This window comes from Pongo abelii, chromosome 5 (genome assembly GCF_028885655.2).
Source record: "Pongo abelii isolate AG06213 chromosome 5, NHGRI_mPonAbe1-v2.0_pri, whole genome shotgun sequence".
In the NCBI taxonomy this organism is placed as follows: domain Eukaryota; kingdom Metazoa; phylum Chordata; class Mammalia; order Primates; family Hominidae; genus Pongo; species Pongo abelii.
The window spans coordinates 120640329-120665442 of NC_071990.2; positions in this window are offsets into that span (position 1 = coordinate 120640329).

Here is a 25114-nt window from a genome sequence, read left to right on the forward strand (position 1 = left end):
TATAACATCCTTTTACATCCTAAGAGACACAGTTCTGTGCTTGCTTAGGACTTTTTTCGTATGCGCCCTTTCTTCCCCCAAAAAACAAAAAACCGAAAAAACTTGTATGTCTCTCCCGCCCACCCCTACTTTCACTATTCATTTACCTCATAGAAGTTGGTCAAATTTTCCATTCGAAGACGAGTTTTATGCTGCGGTAGCTTCAAGCAATAAGTCGAACACTGTGTTGAAATTAAGTCTTGGATCCGACTACTTCCAGCGAAGTGAGGAGTTGGTCCAATAGAAATTATTTTCCAAAATGTGTTGTAATTCCCCTGTTGCTCCACAAATAAGGGGTTATCAGAGAGGAAAACGTTGACTGACTTCGCATTTCTGAAAGCTGGTTTGTAGTCGCCTTATTTCATCCTCACCCTTCTCTGGAAATGTGACATTAGTTCTGTTTGTGCTTAAAACAAAGGAAACAGCTGGCACCTTTCGGGAAGGTGGCTCCAGTACAGTTGTTTCCAGGTGTTAAACTGTATGAGAAAGTAGAAAAGTAATCAGAAATCCTTACGAGTTTTCATTCAATTATTTAATTATTAATTTTAACCATCATTATTTGTCGTTCACTTGTGTAAAATGAGTCATACACTCAAAAGTTCTTGTTAATAGGAAATTATTGTTTGATAAAGCTGGCTTTATGGCTTGGTTATTTTGATACCTGCTATGAAATTCTATGTCCAGAAGAGTGCAGCATATCCAAGCAGGGTAATAAGTTCAGAAGGACTGAAAAAGAAAGCAAGGATGATTTTTTTTTAATGATGGAAAGGCAATTTTTATTTCAAACGATTATGCATTTGTAGATTGTGCATAGGCTGAAAGGTTTGAATCACTGTGAAATAACGTTTCTAACAACATCCTTAAAACTGAGTTACCTCTTGAATGGATAGATAAATAGGAACTGGGTTAACTACCCCAAACGCTAATCTCTTTGTGATCATCCTTTTTTGGAATGATTTATTATTTTAAAAATTATGTTTTAAGAATGGAATTATAGCCCCAGAAATATTTGGAAGCTTTATTTCAAATTAGTGTTATTAAGTATTCCAGCAAAACAATAAATTCCACTTTTAAGTATATGTTAAAATTGTGATGAATGAAAGTTATAACTTAATTCTATTTCTGACACTTTAATTTTGATACCAAATCAGTTTGGGCATTTAACTTCTGTAGTGGAAATATTAAAAATTTAGTACATAGGTTTAAGGATTTTTTTTCCCCTAAAAACTTTATCTATGTTGTTTCTAAATCTTTTAAAGTAACTACTCTTTTTAAGTTCATCATGAAGCTTATTTTAAGATTTTTTTCTTATTTTCCGTATTTTTTAAATGACAGGGTTATACTTGCAGCCTGGCTTTAGTAATATGTTAAACAAGAAGTTAACATGGGTGGTTGATTATAGGTACATATTAAAGGGTGTCTGTGTACATTAGGTGGGATAAGAACTATATGGGAACACCAACATTTGGGCCAGAGCAAATTCGAAAAATTCACAAAGAAGGTATCTGAAGAGGCATAGCAATCGAATTATGCATTCTCTTTAAAAGAATCACATGAAGCCCTGTGTGCTCATGGTAAGGGAGGAGTAGAAAATAGTCAACAAGTAAAATTGTGCATTTTGTAGAAGCAAAATCGGACACTTTCCTCTGATTTCAGTACTACAGAGCACTTGACATTCTACCATTGAAAAAAGTACTTTGTACCCTGAGATAAAAATCAAGGTGATTGGTTCTTGTCCTTCAAGTAATGAAACCTTGACTTTGTCCCGTAAGTCGAGACTCCCTAGCCACATCTATCTGAAGGTAATGTCACCATCTTTATGAATGCAGTGATAATGCTGAAATTGCTGTTTCTCATTATGGATGGTCTAATGTAAACCTAAGAACCTTAGTAATTTTGTGGGATTTAAAAAAAAATACTTGCTATGTTTTTTTATTTGGCCAGCCAGTCCTTTTGAAGTATAACTCTCTTGTAATTTTTGCAGGTTTGCTTGCAAACTTAATTCTTACATTTTCCTTTTTCAATACTTAATGTTTTTGTGTATTTCTTTGATAATTTGTAAATTTTTGTGTTTCAAGATTGTATCTTTAGAATCAAGTAATTTTTTAAAAACCTGATCATCAGTGATACCCGAAAACACTAGAAAGTAATCCCCAAATAAATGTTGTTGCTTAGATTTTTCTACTTTCAAAAGAAATTACCAAAAGGTAGATTTAATTTTTACATTAACATGCCTAAAATGAAATATAGTAATAATTATGAGCAGAGTTACAGAGGAAAAATTGGCAATATTTTTATAAAACTGATAAATTTATATTTTTATAAAATTATAAGTTCTCAAAAGTTGAAGTGCAAAAACATTTCTTAGTAGGAAGTTTCTAGGCAGTACTAGTTAGAAGTTTGTGGAAGACTCCTTTTGAGGATTTTTGTTCTCTTACATTAAATAAAACTTAATCTAATAAAAGAAATGAATTTAATCTACATGTGTAGTAAATAATGACTGAAATTCTCCAACAAGTTAGATTTCTGATAAAATCTTTTAATGGGAGATTTTCTAGGTCACAATAGGTCTTTGCTCTTATTTTTTAAAAAATCCAAATGTAATACGTAAAAAATGATTCATTGTGAATATTAATCTTGAAGTTTCAATACTTCAATGGGCACTCTCAATTTTACATGAGATATATTAAGGTGGAAATTAACCAGAGTTTTAAAGGAAACTATCAGTGTTATTTGTATGCAAATTGGAGGCTACTGTTATATTTCTGATTCCATGTTTTTGCTCTTCCTCAATTTACTTTGGAACTGCCTGAGTGGCAGATTATTTTTATAGAATTCCAATCACATTTTTTTGAGGGGATGTGGGTGCCAGGGGCAGTGAGGGCAGGAGCCCTCTGTTCCTGCGGGCTCCAGTTGAAAGATACAGTTTTGTTTTGAACACATTTCATAAATATTAACTGTCACCAATTTAAAAACATTGTGTCCTGCAAGTATTTGTGTGCATTGGCTCTTTGGAACTTTCAGAGCATTTTTCTTCATAGAAACAGGGTTGTAAATGGTTGCTAGCCTGCACTGCAAAGACCTCACCCTAGGGAAGAATAACATGTTGGAAAAAGTACTGTTGCAATGCTGGTAATCAAAGTAACATTAAATTAGAAAGTGTTTTATTTATTATGAATGTTGGAGCCTGAGGACAAACAGATTTATTTGAAAGAGGAGATATATAATGATAATTTCGGAAATATTCTAAAATCAACTTGCAAGGTCAGAAAGGTGCATGGAAGTTCTTAGGTATAGTTTTCCTTCACTGTGTGTAGCTTTCTTTTGGTTTGAAAAATATCACGACTACTGCCCTTAAGGTATTTTTACTTTGGTTTTGTTTTGATTTGATTAACAAAGGGACTGAAAGAAATAACGGGGAGGTTTTCCTGAGGTCACTGGGCAACGGTTTGAATAAGAGAGGAATTTATTGTAGAGCACTTGCATGCGCATATGCTTGACTGTGTGACTGTGGCCAAGAAGTCACCTATTCTGTCTCTCATTCTTCATCTGCAACTTTGTTGTGCCTCTTAGGTTAAATGTTGTAACTAATGTGTCTGGCACAGTAGGCATTTAAGAAATTTAAGCCCATTTTTCCCCTCTCTTAAAAGGGTAATTCATGTTGGGAATGAGGAAATAACAGTGTCTGTGGGATTCTTATAAAGAAGACCCAAGAAAGGATGGCAGGAAGGATATTTTAGATTATGTGGCTCTTCCTATGGTTGTCACTTTTCAACTCCCAGCCCTTATTTGAATAATATCCGGAGAAGAAAGTATGGTTGGGAGGAACAGCGTTGGGTTTGATAGCTGGAGAGTCTTAAAATGTTTCTTCACCCTTTATAGGATCAAAAAGTTGACCAACTAACCTACTGCTACTACTACTACTTGTTAATTGGCAATTTATAATTGTGTAAATTTGTAGGGTAAAAAGTGATGTTATGATTTCTGAATATAATGCAGAATACTTAAATCCAGGTAGTTAACATATCCATCACCTCAAATACTTAATATCTTTTGTGGTAAGAACATTTGAAAATTACTTTCTCATCCAGTTGTAAATGTACAGTATTCTATCATAAACTATATTCACCATGCTGTGTGATAGAACTAGAAACAGAAATTCCTCTCATCTGAGATTTTGTATCCTTTGACCATTATCTCCCCATCCCCAGCCTCTGCAGAGTAGAATGATGATTCTGTTCTCTGCTCCTGAGTTCAGTTGTTTTAGATTCTATATATAAGGGAGAACATGTGGTATCTTCCATGCCTGATTTATTTCACTTAGCATTGTTCTCCAGGTCCATCCACATCATCACAAATGACAGAATTTCCTTCTTTTTTAAGACTGAATAGTATTCTTTATAGTTCCTAAAGCCTTGATAAAATGTGACTGATGGCAAAGTCTCAAAGTAAGGAGAATGGCCTTATGGTTCAGTGCATGAAGAATTAGGAAACCAAGGTCTTAGAGCAGAAAGGTGGCACTGAGAATGCTAACAGTGACCACTGGGGTTTGTATATAGAATGTTTGAATTGTATGACTTGAGGAGAATACACTATTTCAACTAAGTGAAACAAAGGAAAAGTTTATTTCCATGGCCAGAGAAAGATACAAAATATTTCCTTTTTCAGTTTCCAGTACATTAGATATATTTTAAAAATAAATCAGTTTTTCTTTTAGAAAATCTTTTTTTTTCTCTCCATTCTCTGTCCCATAAAAACCAGATGCTTTTCCAGAACAACAAAAAATTCAGAAAGGGAAAAAAATAGTGAGACGTCATTCTGCCCAGTTATAATTATTTTTCATGAAATAAAGTGAAATGAAACCACCACATGTGCTTGTTCCTATTTTGGAGAAACTATCTACAACTATGACACGACAGCACTTGGCTTCCCAATTTCATTGCAAAATAAATGTACTGTTTGCACAACATGTTCTGTCTTTCATATGGTCCTTGAGGACAGAACCTTGTCTTAGCCTTGGGTCCCTGTAAATGGATAGAAACCTACCTGAGGTTCTTTGTCCACTAAACTTATTTTTTAAGTTCATTTGGAGCATTCTCCTGGAATGTATAGACTCATTTATGGGATAAGGTAAAAGTGGATCTGTGTTGCAGATAGTACCTTGACAAATTATATTTCTGTATGTTTGATGTAGTCATTTCATTTGGTGTAATTAATACTGGTCTGGATTTGGGGAAGGACAGAGAGAGACACACTGAAATTACCGTCGGAAAAAAGAAGGGAAGAATTTCAAATCAGTGACCCATGTATTTATTAGACTTAATTGGCTGGAACTGGCAGGATCTCATATACGGTTTCTAAATTACTGGGCTTAAAATGTGATGAGTTTGAGATAGTTAGCCTGACTCCTAGATTATAAACAGTTTTTGAACATTCATTGAGATCATTAGGTTCTCCAGTTTTCTCCAAATGCGAAATTTGTGTGATATATTCTACCATGAAAATATTGTCATATCTTCAACAGTAACCAACAAGAAATGAAAATATCAAGTGTTAACAGAGTGCCACCTATTTTATATTTTTATTATTAAAATTCATGTATATCTTCACCAAGAAATTGAACTTCAGTATTGTTAAAAGCAAGTCAGCATTATAAATAGTTTACTTAAGTAATTCTAGGACTATTTTTTTTTTATTTCATAGGTATTCATGGGGTAGAAAAAATTACTATAAGAAAGAAAATTTAAATTTATGAAACTTCAGTTACTAGAGAGCTATATATAATGTGCCATTAAGAACGTTTTATTAAGTGTATGTAGCTTCATCATTTCTTTCACCTTAAAAAAAAGTGTTTTTCTCTCTGGTAGGAATGTAAAATGGTGCAGCTGCTTTGGAAAACAATGTGGCAGTTCCTCAAAAGGATAAATATAGAGTTACCATATGATCCAACAATTCCACTCCTAGATACACTCAAGAGAAATGAAAATATATGTGCACACACAAATCTGTACATGAATGTTCATAACAGCATTATTTATAATAGCTAAATGCTGGAAACAACATAAATGTCCATCAACTAAGTGGATGAACAAATGTTGTATATCCATACAAGAATTATTATTCAGCAATAAAAAGGAATGAAATGTTGACACATACTACAACATGCATGAACCTTGAAAGCATTATACTAAGTTAAAGATGTCAGTTACAAAACACCACATATGGTATAATTATATTTATATAAAATGTCTGAAATAGGTACATCTATAGGGACAGAAAGTAGATTAGTGGTTGCCTTGGGCTGGAGGGATAGGAGGATGGAGGGTCACCATAACGGTATAAGATTTCTTTTGGAGGTGATAAAAATGTTCTAAAATTTACTATGGGGATGGCTGCATGACTTTGTGGATATACTAAAAAAGTATTGAATTGTACTTTAAACAGTTGATTTTTATGAAGTGAATTATATTTCAATAAAGCTATTACTAAAATAATGTTTTCCTTTCAGAACTGTTTTGTAAGAATCTTAAGAACCATGGAATATCTTACTAAAGATATATAAAAATAACTAGATGAAGTTGACATTATACTAAATAGCATTATTAAATTTTAAAGTCCAAAAAGTACTAAGAGGATAAGGTCAAGAACCATTTTCAGAAACACAGAAGAAAATGCTATTGTTTCTCAGCTTGAGAAATATGTATTTTTGTTTAGTAGTCAAACCAAGGGAATTTTTTAAAGTTATGAATCACTTCTATGCTGTACGCTCATTCCTATTAAGTAAAACATAGTCAAGTAATATCATTCATATTTTTGATGCGTGGAAAATTACTATTAAATTAAATGTACCTCACAGCACTGTACTGACCAAGATGTTTCCAGGAGAACTTAACTTGTTTGTAGTTGGCGACTTTTTTTGTTGTTGTTGTTGTTGTTGTTGTTGAGATGGAGTTTTGCTTTTGTGGTTCAGCCTGGAGTGCAATGGTATGATCTCGACTCACTGCAACCTCTGCCTGTTGGGTTCAAGTGATTCTCCTGCCTCAGCCTCCTGAGTAGCTAGGATTACAGGTGTCTGCCACCACGCCCAACTAATCTTTTGTATTTTTCGTAGAGACGGGGTTTCACCATGTTGGTCAGGCTGGTCTTAAACTCCTGACCTCAGGTGATATACTTGCCTTGGCCTCCCAAAGTGCTGGGATTACAGGCATGAGCCACTGCACCTGGCCTGCAGCTTTGAAACTTACACAAAATGATGCAGAGGCAAGAAAGCTGGATTGGGAATCAGAAGATCTATTTTTAAAACTGGCTATGAGTTTTATGAATTTAAACAGCCTCAATTCCTTTGTAAAATAATGGGGACTCCTCCTAACTGAAAAATTTGTTGTGAAGATCAAAATAGATATATGTGTACTGCAGAACGCTGTACAACTGTAAGGTGCTGGAATAACAATTATTAATAATTAAGATAAATCATTGGGACCAGTGGCTCATGCCTGTAATCCCAGCATTTTGGGAGCCTAGGCAAGACGATTACTTGAGGCCAAAAGTTCAAGGTCAGCCTGGGCGACATAGTGAGACCTTGTCTGTACAAAAAATAAAAATGTTAGCTGGCATGGTGGCATGTGCTTGTAGTCCCGGCTTAGGGAGCTGGTGTAGAAGGATTGCTTGAGCCCAGGAGTTTGAGATTACAGGTAGCTATGATTATGCCACTGTACTGCCTGGAGAAGAGCAAGACGGTCTAAAAAAAAAAAAGATGTAAATAACACTAATATTATTTGTTAACATTTTGTATTATTGTTGTTGGAGAACCTAGCACTAAAATTCCAGGCTGGGCGCAGTGGCTCACACCTGTAATCCTAGCACTTTGGGAGGCCAAGGTGGGTGGATTGCCTGAGGTCAGGAGTTCGAGACTAGCCTGGCCAACATAGCGAAACCCCTTCTCTACTAAAAATACAAAAATTGTTGGGCTTGGTGGCTGGTGTCTATAATCCCTGCTACTCAGGAGGCTGAGGCAGGAGAATTGCTTGAACTCGGGAGACAGAGGTTGCAGTGAGCCAAGATTGCACCACTTCACTCTCACCTGGCAAAACAGCAAAACTCTGTCTCAAAAACAAACAAAACAATAAAATTATCATTGAGAAGACCAAAGGGATAAAATTTCTCTGTCTCTCGCCCTCACTCTTGTTCTCACTCTCCCTCCGAGATCCTGAACTCAAAAAGTTAAAATATTTTGAAGAACTTACTATTATTCCATTTTCTAGAGAAATCATGAATATTTAATAAGACATTATCAAATTTATAGCAAAACCTATAACTGACTCTTTTATGTTCAGTTCATCTCATCAAAATAGAAACCATTATCTTTCATGCCTTCAATAGCTAGTATCAGTATATCCTGAGATCTTTTCCATTCTGCTTTCATATAGTATTCCCCATTTAACTTATATTTCTTTTAAATGGATTTTTATCCTTTACTTTTTATTGTTATATATTCTTATAACAAATATAATACATAGGTATAAATAAAATTTAGAATATACAGACCAGCAAAAGAAATGAAAAAAAAAAACAACTTTAAAGTTCTTCCAATAATAAGTTGTACATGTCTTACAAAACAGCATAATCGTGCTGTCTTTCAAGATGTTCAAATAAACATTGTTTCTGGATTTCCTCCTCCTCCCTCCATCCTTTAAATAATTATTTGTAGTGAGTAGTATCTGTCTTTCTTGCCTGACATGGAAAGCAGATGGAGATGCATAATGCTTTTGCTAAATCTCTAAATGTTCTCATTTTTGAAAAACAGTAACCAATGGTAAATGAAAGAAGTAGAAGTGTTATCACTGATTCCTCTTTCTAATCAGTGGAGTTTTCTGTTTACTCTGACCACCTATTTCATTACTCTTACTGGATGCCAAATCATTACAATGTGATTTGGGGAAATAAAAGACATTATAAAAAGAGAAACCAGTTATTCATACCTCATAGAATAATCACATTTAATATATTTTATATCTGCCATATATATATTTTATATCTGCCATATATATGTGGTGTTATATATATGGTTATATATATATGTAGTTATATATAACCAAAAATATTTAAACACAAAGATGTAAAACTGCTAAACCATTCAGGTGCAATTTCTTTTTCAAACCATAGAAATATAGAGAGAATAATCTGAACTAGTCCAAGCAGACGTCTCTTAGCATCAGCTCTTCTATGTGCCTTATGCTGTTTTTCTTAGTAGATTAAAATTATGCAAACCTTGTTTGGTTGATTAAAAGCCGTAGCTGCTCTCCACTTTTTGTTGTGGTTTGCTTTCTCCTTGGCTGGAAGTTTTTAGTTAAATTTAAAATGTTTGGTTGTTTTTTGTTGTTGTTTTGTCTTGCCTGTCACATACGAAATCTACTGAGAAGAACCTGGCACGTTAATTATTTCCACTTCTCAAAATAGATTTATTGTTAATTTCCCCTTTCAGTGTTACTGTTCTTTCAAAGAGATAAAGATTTAATTCTGGGCACTGCCCTACAGAAGCCATACAGGACATTTTAGTTGACCAATCTTTAAGTAAAAACAGAGTCCCTTTTCATTTCATAAATACCTTGCTGTTTATATATTGCTTGTAGCAAATAAGAGGCTCGGAAATCTGAAATGCAAAGATAAAATTCCTTGCAGCAGTTTTCAGAAGTAGTTATTGATAAACTGAATGCTATAACAATGAGTTGTAATTAGGACACCAAGTAAACAGAACACATAATTGTTTATATTCTCATTTTCTTCATTTAGTACACAAGGAAGGGAAGCATAAGCTGTTTTTGAAATAAGTTATTGTGTGTGTGTGTGTGTGTGTGTGTGTGTGTGTGTGTGTGTGTATCTCTAAGATGTTTGGCCAAAACTTCATTTCTAGCTCCTAAAGTTACCTCAGTATTCCTCTTTCAAAGATCCTTTTCTTAACTGTCCTCTCTGCCCACCAACCTACTTAGATTCTGTGGTTCATAATTTCAAGAAGTGCTTTGCCAGTATCTCAAGCCATTTTCTACTTCATTTTTTTTTTTTGTCCAACCCTCGAACTTTAGCAAACATCAACTTTTTCAGTACCTGCACCCTAGCAGCCCAGGTCTTAGCAGAAAAAGTACAGTATGGCAGATTGATTACATCAGGTTTCAAATCTGACTTCAAATGATCCTAAACACTGTCTGGCAAGCCCCTTGTGTCTATTTGGTTGATTTACTTTCCCACTTAACAAGACACTTTCAGACTTTCTCCATTCTCTTCTATTCTCTCCAACCCAGTGGTTGTCACAAGAGAGTGGGGTTGTGGTGGGAGGAGCAATTATGCCTCCTACCCCTCGGTGACATTTGGCAATACCTGAAGACAGTTTTGACTGTCACTGTTCGGGGTGGGCAGGAGTGCCACTGAAATGTAGTGGGTAAAAGCCAAGGATGCTGCTCAACATACTACAACTCACAGGACATTCTCACACAGTATAGAATTGTCTGGTCCACGATGTCAGTATGCCGAGATGAGAAACCCTACTCTAGCACCTTCATCTCGGCAGATGCCTTCTTTTCTTTACAGAGAAATAGCAGCTAGCTTTTGGGAACTCCCTCATCTTTTCTATTTCAAACACAAAACATGTTTTTTGGCACTGAGCCTCACATCTTGTTACGATAGAGCGATGATACCCTTCTCCTGGCTGAGGCTAACTCTACCACCCATGCGTTGGACTTCAAAACCTCTCATTTTCTCTGTAATATTATACTATTTTTATCCATTTTTTGTTCATGTATATTCGATTTTGCCTTTTATATTCGCCCTTTTGACTTTAAAACAATACAATTTCTTCAACTAGACAAAACAAAACCAAAAGACTTTCTTTTCTTTCAGGTACTGCCCTGTTCTTCTCCCTCTTCACAGCCACATTTCTCCAAGTGGTTGTTAATGATACCAGCTGTCTACAATTAGTCACCTCTCACTCACTGCCCAACCTACTCCAGTCTGGCTTCTGGTCCTACCACTCCATTAAAATAGCAATAATGAAAGTCACCAATGCCCCTCATATTGTGAATTCCTGAGGTATTTTTAAATCTTCCTTTGACTTCACGTTGCAGTAGCATTCAACAACGCTTATCTCTCCCTGCTTTTTGAAACAGTCTTCCCTTGATTTCTGCAAGACACAGTCTCTTGGTTTCAGTATCTCTGGTCAATTATTTTGTTTCAGGTGGATTCTTCTTCTTCCTGGCCTTTAAATGTAGGCATTTCCTTAAGGCTCGGTCCTGGAACTTCTCAATTTTCACTGGCTGCCTAACTCATGCCATTCAAACCCATTGCTTTAGTGAGTATGTATATACAAGATAATTTCAAATTAGTATTCCTGTTTCAGACTTGGAGTTTGAGGTCTGTATGTCCAGGTACCTACTTCTTTTTTTGTATGTCTCAAAATATCTCAATTTCAACATATCTCTAATAGACATCTGCCTCTTTTCTTAGATGCTCCTCCTTCCAACACCCCTGTTTCTCTTAGAACATGTTTATGGTCCTCTGTGGTTGTAGGACCTCCAAAGTGACCTCAGTTTTTGTCTATTTTTCAAGCCTGGTCATTCAGAAAAGTAGAGATTGTTATAAGGGAGCTTATTTGGAAGGGGTCTTTCCCTGTGCCCTCGTCCAAATTCTTTTGGAATCACTCTTTCACAATGAACTATTATTTTCATGTGAGAACGAGATAGATTAATATTGAAATGTGGCAGCCCAAAAGTGGATTAATATTGGGAGTGGTGAATGTCTGGTTTTGGTTTTGGTTTGCAAGGTAGGAGGTGCTGTTAGTCCAGTAACTAAAAGTTCCTAGGTTTTAGTTCATACCATGAGACAAAAATTTATGTATTTGAATTTGATAATCTCTTTCTTTAAGATTACTAATGCCATCAAAAACACTGACTTCTACCCATAGTCACTGAATTGTTTGAATTCATCACTGATGGTGGCAACATTGTCTCCTAGAGCTTTATATCCTGTTGGGCAGTTGAGCTCAGGTGACCAAGGAAGATAATTTAATTACCATTTAGTCATTTTATGCCATATACTTCTACATTATCTTCCCAAAATATTAAGGACACTTTCATGGCTTTATGTAACACCCTACTTCCTGATTCCAAATTCTTTCAGTTAAGATGCTTTTGATTGCAAAGAACAGAAAACAATACTGGTTTCCTTCAGCAAAAAAAAAAAAAAAAAGGAATTTATTAGAAGGATATTAGAAGGATACATAGGCTCACAGAATCAACATGTGACTACTATTTCCTTAAATGAGGTGGTTATGCTGCTAGAAGGAGATAGAATGATTTGCAAATTTATATCTAAAGTTAGAAACCCAGGCAGCCTCAGGACAACAATTATAAAGTAAAACCCAGGAGGAGAAGGCTTAGACATCAAAAGATTGTAGGACTCCCACAGTTTATATCAGTAGCAATCACATATACTCATGTAAGAATAGAATTTTAGGGTGTATGACCAGAGATGGAGAAAAGTTTTAGATTAGTCTGAACTTATCAAAATGAGTTTACTTACTAGGGATTCCTGATGCCATGTGATGGAAGCTGGGCTGGTTAACACTAACTTGAACTTACATCTGAACTTCAGGTGTCACAAATGCCTTAGAATAACATGAAGAAGATTATTAAAATAAGTGGGAGATTGAAATCTTGGATTTGATTTATCATAAGTGTCCTGCCACCCATCCAAAAATGTATCCCTAAAGCAGGCCCAGAAAACATTCCATTCATTAGGGCTTTTGAAATATACATTGTATTCAAAGCTCTGACATATTTCAAAAGGGGTGTACTGGTTGTTCTTTGCAGGTTGTTCGAGAAGCTGAAATAGAAATCAATTTCTTGATTTCAGTAGGAATAGTGAGTCCCTGAGAGGGGAGAAGCCAGGTGAGTCATTTATCACTGGAGGAATAAACGGTGGGCCTGGTCACCATAATGGCAGCAGGGTATGAAATGGGATGACTACAGAAATCTCTAACAGGGACTAATGGATCATAGAATTCTTGGGGCTGAAATAGAACATTCCATTAAGGCCACGTTTGATTTTACTATCCAAAAACCAAGTCTGGTGAACAGAGTTCTTTTCTGTATACTTTATAGTAGAATAAAATATATATCTTTTATTAGTGGAGGTTAATTATAAAATTTATTGTTTAGACTACAGAATACATATCACAATGAAACTAGAGGGAGAAAGGATATAACCTGGAGACTGTAGATTTGTGACCAAATAGAGTAACTGATGAGATTTGTGATTACCTTCATTTGGAAAAGGAATGTACTTTTGTAATATCCCTTATCCAAAATGCTTGGGACCAGAAGTGCTTCAGATTTTGGGTTTTTTTGGATTTTGGATATTTGCATGTACATAATGAGATATCTTGGGTATGACAACGAAGTCTAAACATGAAATTCATTTATGTTTCATATACACCTTATATACATAGGCTTAAGGTAATTTTGTGTAATACTTTTAAGTAATTTTGTATATGTGTTTTGACTATGACCAGTCTCATGAGGTCAAATTTTCCACTTTTGGGTGTAAAATTTTCTGCTTGTACCATCATGTTGGTACTCAAAAAGTTTTGAATTTTGGAGCATTTCGGATTTTAGATTTTTGGATGAAGAATGCTCAACCTGTACAAGTAATACCTATATTACATTAGGAGGAACAATCTTTTGGACAGTGTAATTTTGAGAAGAAGGATATGAGTGAATGTTGTGGTATATGCTTGCCATTTTATTTCTGACTGTCTAATATTTAACCATGTTGTTGTATGCTGTGCTCTCTATTTGGAAGCATTCCCCAGTGAATATAGTCTAGGAAATATAAATGCTTCATCTCCTGCTACTGACAGGAAGGTGTCAGATGCTCTCTCTCCCTATACTCATAGAAGCCAAGGCTTGTGTGTGTCACCTCATCAATTAGACACTGCTGCCAGGGATTGTAAATTTAAGTAAGAAGGACGTAAATGAAGATGGGATTAGCATTCATCTTTGGTAGTACAGTGGCATGATGCTTGTAGTGTCAGGGGTCTCCTGGCCAGATGATTCTTGTCCAAAGACACTCTCTGGTTTTCAGGCATTTTGCTCTAGCATCCTTTGATTTGGCGAGTTCTTGATTTTCTCCTCCAATTTCATGTTTTTAGATAATCAGAGTTCATTTATATTGCTTGCATCCTACTGGACACAGAATTTAAAACCACCCTAATATTTTTTCCTCCCTAATCCTGGTCCTCTTCTAATATTCCCTGTCTCAGTGAACAAATTGAATAGGCCAAAAACCCAGGGTGTATTCTTGATAATCCCCTTTTCTCCAACTCATGTCTAATCCATCATTAAATTTTATTGATTTCTCTCCTTGAATCTATCCACTGCTCTCCAGCTCTACCACCATCAACACCAACGCCTGAGTCCAAGCCATCCTCATGTCTCACCTGACCTACAACAATGTATTTGTCCTACCTAAGCTCTTTTCTTCCCCCAACCCATTCTTCCCCAAATCCTTTAAATGTAAATCTGATCATGTTATACACTACCCTGCCAGCCAGCCACTTCCACTTTCTCCCTCAGGGAAATTGCCTTGCTTCCTACCTCCAGGCTCTTTCCTCTTTCTGGAATTCTCTTCTTCCCCTACTCCCTCTACATAGTTAACTCCTATTCATCCTTCTTCACACCTTCTACCTCATAGTCTTCCCTTATGATTGCTGTCTTATTCTGCTTGGACTGCTAGAACAAAATGCCACAGATGGGGTGGCGTAAACAATGGAAATTTGTTTCTCTCCATTTTGGAGGCTGGGAAGTCCAGGATCAAGGTGCTGGAAGATTAGGTTCTTGGTGAGGATTCTCTTCCTAGCTTGCAGATGGCCAACTCCCTATTGTGTCCTCATATGACCTTTCCTTGGTGTGTGCTTGGGAAGGGAGAGAGGGAGAGAGGGAGAAAGGGGGAGAGAGGTAGAGAGAGAGATAGACGGACAGAGAGAAAGAGAGAGAGAGAGAATCTTATAAAGCTACCAATCCTGCCATATTGGAGCCCCACCCTAATGACCTCATTTAACCTAATTACCTCTTAAATTCCTTATCTCCAAATACAGTCACGTGGAGGTTGTATTAGTCCAGTTTCACGTTGCTAATAAAGACATACCTGAGACTGGGCAGTTTACAAAAGAAAGAGGTTTAATGGACTCACAGTTCCACGTGGCTGGGGAGGCCTCAAAATCATGGTGGAAGGTGAAAGGTATGTCTCACGTGATGGCAGACAAGAGAAGAGGGCTTGTGCAGGGAAACTCCCCTTTATAAAACCATCAGATCTGGTGAGACTCACCATCATGAGAATAGCATGGGAAAGACCCACCCACATGATTCAGTTACCTCCCACTGGGTCCCTCCCACAACATGTGGGAATTGTGGGAGTTACAATTCAAGATGAGATTTGTGTGGGGACACAGCCAAATCATATGAGAGGTTAAGACTTTAAGTATGAATTTGAGGATGGGGAGACAAGATTCAATCCATGGCAATTGACTTCCTCAAACTCCCTGGCAAGGTTAGAATCCCTATTGTATGCTCTCATTGTCCCACGTAACTCTTCCTTAGAGTACTTGTCCTGGTTGCATTTTACATTTCATTTAGATGATGTGTGATTAATATTTGTCTACTTCTAGGAGGGTAGTTCCACAAAGACAAGGATCTTGTTTGGCTTTTCTCATCAGTGTTTCTTTGTAAGAACTGATGTAAACCAATCTGGACAAGCACAATGAGTATTTCTGTTTTATAGATGACAGAAGCTGCTAATAGATATGGGTGAAGGTTGGGTGCTCCCCCACAATCTCTTCTCCAGGTTTTGATGAAAGCAAGTCTTAGACTAAATCCTGCCACTCAAATAATCATTTATTAAACAAATAAGGATTAATAAAAAGGTAAAGCCAGTGTATATTATCTATTCTGGTAAACTGTAAAATCCCAGTATTAAGTTCTTTTATGTACCTCAATTACATTTCAGAAGAAAGTTTCACTGAAAGCAGATGCAACATCAATTTAGAGTCAGGATTCAGTTATCTTTATAGTTAGCACCAGATGTCAGAATTGTCTGAACCAATGATTAGATTCAAGAGATCAAGACTTCAATGTCATCCCAAATGGTGAAAGATGACGGATGAAGATGAACTGTTCACTAGACTCGTATCCCCTGTTCATGGAAACATGGGAGTGGGGAAGGGGGCTCTAAAATACCCTACTTTAACCACCTATTTTGAATACCACTAATTTCACTAATGGGTATCCATTTCTAATATCCCCTATACTAACTAACAAGCCACTAATGTTACCAAAGAAAATGATTTTCTCATATTCTTCATACTAATTCATGGAAACCTCTGCTTGATATGCATAAGAATGCTATGTATAAGGATGACTGAAACCCTTGTACTAGCTGGTTCTAAAAGGTGGTTTTCTGAGTACTGTATATGTTAGTTGATGACCCTGAAGTCCAGGGACAGGCAGTTTTTGTTTAGGACAACAAAGAAAAAAACACACATTTAGGGTACAACTTCAACATGTATTATCACATTGTTTATGCTAAAGTATTTTAAAGTAAATTAGAGATAAACATTTACAAGTGCCCAGCACTCAGCCATTCGGTGAATGCTCAATAACCATGTGATACATGCACACGTGTTCTTTGCAGCTCTATTCACAATAGCAGAGACACGGAATCAACCTAAATGCCTATGAATGGTAGACTGGATAAAGAAAATGTGGTACCGTATACACCGTGGTATACTATGTGCCACAGAAAAGAATGAGATCATGTCCTTCGCAGGAACATGGATGGAGCTGGAGGCTATTATCCTTAGCAAACTAACACAGGATCAGAAAACCAAATACCACATGCTCTCACTTATAAGTGGGAGCTACATGATAAGAACACATGGACACATAGAGGGGAACAACACACACTGGAGCCTATCAGGGTGGAGGGTGAGAGGAGGGAGAGAATCAGTAAAAACAATGAATGGGTACTAGGCTTAATACCTGGGTGATGAAATAATCTGTACAAAAAACCTCCATGACACAAGTTTACCTGTATAGTAAATCATCGAATGTACCTCTGGAACTCAAAAATTAAGTGAAAATAAGATGTAGAAAAAATAACAGATATTGGTGAGGCTGTGGAGAAAAAGGAACACTTATACACTCTTGGTGGGATTGTAAATTAGTTCAGCCACTGTGGAAAGCAGTTTGGAGATTTCTGAAAGAACTAAAAATAGAACTACCACTTGAACCAGCAATCCCATTACTGGGTATATATGCAAAGGAATGTAAAGTATTCTGTCAAAAAGACACAGACACTCATTTGCTCAAAAAGACACAGACACTCATTTGCTCATTGCAGCGCTACTCACAATAGCAAAGGCATGAAATCAACTTAGGTCCATCAATGGTGAATTGAATAAAGAAAATATGGTGCATATACACCATGTAATACTATGTAGCCCTAAAAAAGCAAAATCATGTCCTTTGCAGCAACATGGATGCAGCTAGAGGCCATTATCCTAAGCCTATCAATGTAGAAACAGAAAACCAAATACCGTGTGTTTTCACTTATAAGTGGAAGCTAACCATGAGGTACACATGGATATAAAGATAGCAACAATAGACACAGGACTACTAGAAGCAGGAGGGATGGAGGCAGGCAAGAGTTGAAAAGCTACCTGTTGGGTACTATTGATAGAGACAGGAGACAGCCAAGGGTTTCTGGTGAAACTCTGCCTTCAAGCCTAAAACAGCCTGAAGGCTGAAAGACCAGACTGCTGGTCCCAGATGAAACCCACGACCTAGAGGGAGAACTGCCACTGTTTGCCCACACTTTCCTGACTGATTCTTTCTGAATAATGCCCACATGCACACTGGGGGAACGGGGTGGAGCCACTGGAAGTTTGTGTCTTGTGCAAGGATGAGCTTGGGCTCTTCAGCTTGGTATTCAAGCTGAAGGTGGCCTGGTATTCAATCTGTGAGGTGGGAGCCCGTTGGCAGGAATCCCTCTAGCTTTGCTGAGAGCTGTTTTTTTTCGTTTTTGTTTTTGTTTTTTTCCTTTTCACCCACTAAATTCTGCTCTCCTCACCCTTCAGTGTGTCTGTATGCCTAATCTTTCTTGGTCATGACACAAGAACCCAGATTTAGCTGAACTAAAGAGCAAAAATTCTGCATCACTATGTTTACTATCTGGGTGATAGGATCATTCATACCGCAAACCTCAGCATGACACAATATATCCATGTAACAACTCTGCACATGTACCTGCTGAATCTAAAATAGAAGTTGAAATTTTAAGATAAAAACCATGTGATGGGTGATATAAATGAATACATGAATGAATGATGAATGAATGAACATTAGCCTGGTTTGTATTGTTTGGGAAAAGATTATAATGCTACTTTTACTTTTTGTTATATTAATCATTGAGTTAGTATATGCTACAGATGCAGTCAGTTGAAAATAAAACTGTTTTCATTTTGAATAACAAATTGGCTCATATGTCCTGAGGGCAATGTTTTGGCCTCTTTGTAGTATCAAATGTTCTGATCAAATGTTGCTAAAGGACCCACTTGAGATAAAGAAGTTTTCGTGGAAAAAAACAAACTCTACATGGCTACAGAATTGCTAATATCTAACAGTGTAACGCCCAACAGGTTCTCCTTGTTGCTGTCTAGACAGACCGGATTTATCAAGACAGGGAAATTGCCATAGAGAAGGAGTTTAATTCACACGGAGCTGGCTGTACAGGAGACTGGAGTTTTATTATTACTCAAATCAGTCTCCCTGAAAACGCTGTAGCGGCCAGTGAGTCGGCGGGAGTGCTGATCGGTTGGGTCAGAGATAAAATCATAGGGAGTTGAAGCTGTTCTCTTTCATTGAGTCAGTTCCTGGGTGGGGGCCACAAGACCAGATGAGCCAATTTATTGATTCGAGTGGTGCCAGCTGATCCATCAGGTTCAAAAATCTCTCAAGATGTTATCCCCAGGAGCGATTTGAGGAGGGTCAAAATCTAGCTGCATGACTCCTAAACCATGATTTCTAATCTTGTGGCTAATTTGTTAGTCCTAGAAAGGCAATCTAGTCCTCAGGCAAGAAAGGGGTTTGTTTCAGGAAAGGGCTATTATTGTCCTTGTTTCAAAGTTAAACTATAAACTAAGTTCCTTCCAAAGTTAGTGCAGCCTATGCCCAGGAATGAACAGGCTCAGCTTGGAGGTTAGAAGCAAGATGGAGTTGATTAGATCAGATCTCTTTCACTGTAATGATTTTCTCAGTTATAATTTTTGCAATGGTAGTTTCAATTGGAAAGAAATATTAATAAACTTCACATGGCTACAGAGTTGCTAATATCTAAGTCTCTCTTAGGATAAATGACAATTGGGAATGGGACTTCAAATGGTGTTCAACATACCGTCTAACTCATAGAAATGCTCAGCAGAGACTTACTGAATTATTACACGGAATGGGGGATGTTTTACAGCAGTGTTCCCAATACTAGGGCTCATTGAAGGCAACATGAAAGGGTCCTGAAGGTGAAACTCCATGGCCATAGCAGTGTTTCCCAAATTTGCTTGAAGATAAGATACAACAGGAATGTGTGATTAAAAACAGATTCCAGAGCCCTGAGCCAAATCTGTTATATCAGAATTTCCAGAGACATGGCCTAGAAATCTGGTGTTCAATAAGCGCTGTAGGCCAGTTGTTCTCAAGCTTTACTAATACACCAGAAGCACCTGCAGAGCTTGTTAAAACAGACTTGAGAATGCTGCTCCCCTCTCCCCTCTAGCTTCTGGTTCAGTAAGTCTGGGGCGGGGCTTGAGAATTTGCATTTCTAACATTGAGAATCACTGCTTTAGGCTATGAAAGTGCTTCTCAAACTGCATCTGCATCATCTGGAAGCATAGTCAGATTCCTAGCTTCCAAATCTCAATCTAAATTTAACAACACATTTTAACATGATTCTGTGCAGAATAATGTTTGAGAAGCATGGTTCTAAGTGCTTTGTATTATCAGAAAATTTAGGAAAACTACCATGAATAATATGTGCACTTGCGTTGCAGAAAACTTATGAATACAAAATAAAAAGGCAACCAACAGACTGGGAGAAAATGTTGGAAACCATACATTTGATAAGTGGGTAATATTCAAAATATATAAGAAACTCCTACAACTCAATGACACAAAACAAAGCAAAAGAAAAAAAAACCCAATATCCTGATTGAACAATGGGCTAAGGACTTGAATCAATATTTCTCCAAAGAAGACATAAAATGGCTAGCAGATAAATGAAAAAAATGTTCAGTGTCACTAATCATTAGTGAAATGCAAATCAAAACCACAATGAGATATCACCTCATTCCTGTCAGGATGGCGGCTGTTACTAAAAGGACAAGAGACATGTGTTGGCCAGGGAGTAGAGAAAAGGAAACTTTTGTACACTGTTGGTAAGTGTATATATTGATATAGCCTTTATGGAAAACAATATGGTGGTTCTTCAAAAAAGTAAAAATAGAACTACTACATGATGCAGTGATTCCTTTTCTGGGTATATACTCAAAAGAAATGAAATCAGTACCTTGAAATATCTGCACTCTCATGTTCATTGCTGCATTATTCACCATAGCTAAGATACAGAAACAACCTAAGTGTCTGTCGATGGAAGGAAAGATGGATGGAGAAATTGTGATATATATATATATAAAATAGAATATTATTCAGCCTTAAAAATGGGGATCTGCCCATTTGAGACCACATGGATAAACCTGGAGGACATTCTGCTTCGTGAAATAAGCTAGACAGAAAAACATTGCATGATCACACTTACATGTGATATACTAAAAAGTGAAATACAAAGAAACAGAGGTAGAACAGTGGTTACCAGGGCTGGAGAGGTGGGGCAAATGGGGAGATGTAGGCCAATGGATACATAGTTATAGTTCTGTAGTATGAATATGTCTAGAGTTCTAATTTACAGCATGATGACTGTAGTTAGTAATACTGTGTTGAATATTGAAATTTTGGTAAGAGATTAGACTTCAGGTGCTTTCAAGGAGGCACACAAAAAAGGTAACTGAGATAGGTATATTAATTTGCTTGACTGTAGTAATTATTTCACTGTTATATGTATATATATATAAAAACATCATGTTGAATATGTTTAATCTATACAATTTTTATTGAAAAAATACACTTTGTTCATGAACAGTGGTATTTAGACAATATTCACTTCTAATACTTTTATAAGCCACTTCTAAAATGTATTACTTTTTTGATCTTGACAGCAACGCTGTTACACAAGCAGAGCAAATATTCCTATTTCTATTTGATAGTTGAGACACTAAAAATTAGTGTAGATCAATCAATCATTTATTCAAGGTCATACAGTTAATATATGACAGGACTTTAGTTTGAATCAAGTACTCTGCCTCAAGTCCAGTACTCTTTTTCATTAAGTCATACTTCCAGATTCTGCTATCTATTTAAAAAATTACTAATCTGGAAATTGCATTACCTGAGAGAGAATTGATCTTTTCAACCAAACCTTTTAACATGATTTGTCAGCCTGCCTCTTCCAATTCTCCAAAAAATAGCTTTCATCCTTACTACTATCATTATGCTCTTCCAAGATGTTCTTTTCATTTTACTTTTTTGACACTTGGAATATAGCTAGCAGTCAGGAAATAAAGAGAGCTCTGCACAGCCAAGATGGGAAGAACAACATGAAAATACTAAAGCTTATGCAGTTCATTCATAGATAAATAATCTCTTACATAGAAAAGTTCCTGGAACCCTCTCTAAAAGTTGGGATACTCTCAAACAAGTCCTAGAAGTATGGAAATTTCTGTTCGCCCTTCCTTTTCAATCTAAAGCATATAAAAAACAGCATTTGGAAGGAGAAGAGTTGTTGTGAAAGGCAGATATGATGACAGAAGTAAAAAAAAAAGTGGACCTTTTACAGTGGAAAGGAGACAGTATCCATAAAACAAAACAAAACAACTCACAAAGCTCAGCAATACTCAGTCTTACCCACCGCAGTAGATCATGCAGCCACCATTGCTGTACACTAGAGTGGACTTTTATTTTAAAATAATAATAATATATCATCTAAGAACAGATTAAATTATAGAGTACTTTGCTTAAGAATGTAGTGAAATAAGCAATGCAATTTAGAAAGATTTTTATAAGGAGATTCAAGTGAGCAAATCTTTGACATTTCAGAATGACGTATTCTCTTAAGGATTCCTGAAGATAAGATTTTATTATAATTATCTTTCTTTTGTCTCCTTTCTTATTGTAGTGTTTTAGAGCATGGGGACGACATATTATACTTGCATTTCACTTAACAGGATTCAACTATATGTATCCAGGACAAAAAAAAAAAAGTTGAAGTGAAAGAATGAAGAAAATAATTTTTTTTTTTTTTTTAACCAGCCACTCTACTCAAGGGGCATATATTTTGGCATGAGGTTGAGACAGAGGACAGGTCTTTGCTGTAACTTCAATCTCAGTTACTCTCAGGGCTCACATGATGTGAACATTTTGCTCTGTGATTGTAGCATTTGAAGCCACATATTTTTTGGTGCCACATTGCCAAGTAGATGTTTTATCTGTTGAACAAGTTAGAAAACATTAAACTCTTTAAATGCTGGAGTAAACCTCATTGTATTGTCCTTATTGAGAAATATTGTGTTTGTTTCCAGTGCGTAGTGTCAAATAAAAAACAAATTTGGACATAGTAAAGAGAGATTTTATTTGCAGGGATTATTACAAGGTGGAGAAAGGGCAAGAATCTTAAGAGTTAGGCAAAGAAAAAAAAAAAAAAGGTTTGGCTTTTCTTTTATAGAGAGGAGTAACCTAGGCTAGAATGAACTGGGTCAGGGGAAGAAGGATGAAATGGTGGCATGAGCTGACAGAGAATGTTTGACTCTGAGACCAGTCTGCTCTCTTGGGGGTGCTGTTTAAGGAAAGTTGTGTGCTGGCTCAACTTGAGGGTAAGCCAAAGTTCAGGGATTTTGGGAAAGGAAAAAACTTAACCAAAATTTGGTTAATAAGCATCCTGTTTCCATTCGTCAGTGGGGATGAGCGGTTTAGCTTTCAATTTATGAGGTTAGGAATGGGAATTTCAATCTATCTTGAATTAATTTTTGTATAAGGTGTAAGGAAGGGACCCAGTTTCAGCTTTCTACGTATGGCTAGCCAGTTTTCCCAGCACCATTTATTAAATAGGGAATCGTTTCCCCATTTCTTGTTTTTGTCAGGTTTGTCAAAGATCAGATAGTTGTAGATGTGTGGTATTATTTCCAGGGGCTCTATTCTGTTCCATTGGTCTATATCTCTGTTTTGGTACCAGTACTATGCTGTTTTGGCTACTGTAGCCTTATAGTATAGTTTGAAGTCAGGTAGTGTGATACCTGCAGCCTTGTTCTTTTGGTTTAGGATTGTCTTGGCAATGCGGGCTCTTTTTTGGTTCCATATGAACTTTAAAGAAGTTTCTTCCAATTCTGTGAAGAAAGTCATTGGTAGCTTGATGGGGATGGCATTGAATCTATAAATTACCTTGGGCAGTATGGCCATTTTCATAATATTGATTCTTCCTATCCATGAACATGGAATGTTCTTCCATTTGTTTGTGTCTTCTTTTATTTCGTTGAGCAGTGGTTTGTAGTTCTCCTTGAAGAGGTCCTTCACATCCCTTGTAAGTTGGATTCCTAGGTATTTTATTCTCTTTGAAGCAATTGTGAATGGGAGTTCACTCATGATTTGGCTCTCTGTTTGTCTGTTGTTGGTGTATAGGAATGCTTGTGATTTTTGTACATTGATTTTGTATCCTGAGACTTTGCTGAAGTCGCTTATCAGCTTAAGGAGATTTTGGGCTGAGACAATGGGGTTTTCTAGATATACAATCATGTCTTCTGCAAACAGGGACAATTTGACTTCCTCTTTTCCTAATTGAATACCCTTTATTTCTTTCTCTTGTCTGATCGCCCTGGCCAGAACTTCCAACATTATGTTGAATAGGAGTGGTGAGAGACGAAATCCCTGTCTTGTGCCAGTTTTCAAAGGGAATGCTTCCAGTTTTTGCCCATTCAGTATGATACTGGCTGTGGGTTTGTCATAAATAACTCTTATTATTTTGAGATACGTCCCATCAATACCTAATTTATTAAGAGTTTTTAGCATGAAGCATTGTTGAATTTTGTCAAAGGCCTTTTCTGCATCTATTGAGATAATCATATGGTTTTTGTGTTTGGTTCTGTTTATATGATGGATTACGTTTATTGATTTTCGTATGTTGAACCAGCCTTGCATCCCTGGGATGAAGCCAATTTGATCATGGTGGATAAGCTTTTTGATGTGCTGCTGGATTTGGTTTGCGAGTATTTTATTGAGGATTTTTGCATGGATGTTCATCAGGGATATTGGTCTAAAATTCTCTTTTTTTGTTGTGTCTCTGTCAGGCTTTGGTATCAGGATGATGTTGGCCTCATAAAATGAATTAGGGAGGATTCCCTCTTTTCCTATGGATTGGAACAGTTTCAGAAGGAATGGTACCAGCTCCTCTTTGTACCTCTGGTAGAATTTGGCTGTGAGTCCGTCTGGTCCTGGAATTTTTTTGGTTGGTAGGCTATTAATTATTGCCTCAATTTCAGAACCTGTTACTGGTCTATTCAGGGATTCAACTTCTTCCTGGTTGAGTCTTGGGAGGGTGTATGTGTCCAGGAATTTATCCATTTCTTCTAGATTTTCTAGTTTCTTTGCATAGAGGTGTTTATAGTATTCTCTGATGGTAGTTTGTATTTCTGTGGGATTGGTAGTGATATCCCCTTTATCATTTTTATTGTGTCTATTTGATTCTTCTCTCTTTTCTTCTTTATTAGTCTTGCTAGTAGTCTATCAATTTGTTGATCTTTTGAAAAAACCAGCTCCTGGATGCATTGCTTTTTTTTGAAGAATTTTTTGTGTCTCTATCTCCTTCAGTTCTGCTCTGATCT